At 37.3% G+C, this 1,515-nt stretch overlaps 1 non-coding gene across 1 annotated transcript; it reads left to right on the forward strand.

Annotated features, from left to right (window-relative positions):
- Positions 1-217: 217 nt before the first annotated feature.
- Positions 218-355, forward strand: TRNAS-AGA (transfer RNA serine (anticodon AGA)). Its single transcript has 2 exons — positions 218-254; positions 311-355. It is a non-coding gene; the product is annotated as a tRNA-Ser (tRNA).
- The last annotated feature ends 1,160 nt before the right edge of the window (positions 356-1,515 follow it).

Consider the following 1,515-nt stretch of genomic DNA (forward strand, 5'->3'; position numbering starts at 1 on the left):
CTAAATCTAGCTAAAATTAAAATAAATCCACGTTGAACCCTGCTTTATGTAAAGGTTAGATGTGTTTAAAAACACGCTATCAGGACACTACCACTACAAAAGATATTAAAAATTCGTGCAAAGTAAAGCACTGTGTCAAAAAAATTAATTTATTTTAAATTGTCTAACGGAGTTTTCGTTTATATACTGCAGGTCCGGCTGTAAGAGGCATAGGCAAGCGGACGTGGCCGAGTGGTTAAGGCGATTGACTAGAAATCAATTGGGCTCTGCCCGCACATGTTCGANGAGTGGTTAAGGCGATTGACTAGAAATCAATTGGGCTCTGCCCGCACATGTTCGAGTCATGTCGTTCGCGTCAAAATTTTTTGTTTCCGGTTTTTTTGGATCGTTTCCGGTAGGAAATGTCTTCCGGATCGTTTTGGTAAAAACAGAATCCAAAAACTCCCAGCGGTTCCGAAGATATGACCAATTGAAGATGAGGTAAACTTCTTACTTTTTGCACTGTTTTGAATCAACATGCTGTTCTTTTTTAGAATTTTTTAAAACTCTTTCTAGTAAAAAATGTCTTCCTGATCATTTTGGTAAAAACAAAATCCAAAAACTCCCACCGGTTCCGAAGATATGGCAAATCAAATATCATTTGATGTAGGCTCTTTTCAAAACAACTCAAACCGTACAATTTGAACAGAAGGCCAGACTGTCACAAATAGTGCTGACCGCTGTCACTTGAGTTTATTAATAAATGTAAATTGGAAAGGAGTTTGAATGTTACTGTTGCTAAGAAACTTTTTTATTCACAAAATAAAGTTTGTTTGTGCGCTATACTCCTCAGTGTTCTTTCGCCATCTTGCATCACACTTTGGTACCAATTATTTTACAGTTTGCATTGTTTGCTAATTATCAGTTCCAAATTCACTATGGTTAACGAAATTGCTTGTTCTTACATGTCAAAATTGTCAAAGTACTACAAGCAGTACTGTTTGACTGAAGACTCTATCTTTGACGGTGTGAAAACTTCACACATCGTCATTGGCGTTTTGGGACTGCTGCTCGTTGCAGCTATGATGATTTTCTTGTTTTTTAAGTTAAAAAAGTGCTTTGCTGCCGTAAACACAACGACACAAACAAAATCCAAGTGTTATTGCCTGGTAAGTTTTTGTGTCATTTTTACTCGTTAATGTGCAATAACATTTTGTTCTTTTTAGATGGCATCAAAACCAAAAACATCGCCATTTAAGAGAGCCAGACAATGTTTTCTCACAAAAAAATAATTGTATAAGAAGCATGCACTACTTGAAAAGGGACCTTGTTTTAAATTTCTCTCTGCATTATCTTTAGATGACTTTGCCAATGATCTGCTTTTCTTTATGAGTTCAACACCTGGAAGAAGAAGACTTGCGTCGACTGCATTCTTGCTGAAGGACAGAAAACTTTGGACCTGCGAATATAAAAGCCTCTGCCTGATGACACACCAAGGGTGGGAATCGAGTCCACTTTTCCGCTGTAGCTACACAG

This window comes from Rhagoletis zephyria, unplaced genomic scaffold (assembly GCF_001687245.7).
Source record: "Rhagoletis zephyria isolate East Lansing unplaced genomic scaffold, Rhagoletis_zephyria_1.1 Rzeph_scaffold_63434, whole genome shotgun sequence".
Classification (NCBI taxonomy): Eukaryota; Metazoa; Arthropoda; class Insecta; order Diptera; family Tephritidae; genus Rhagoletis; species Rhagoletis zephyria.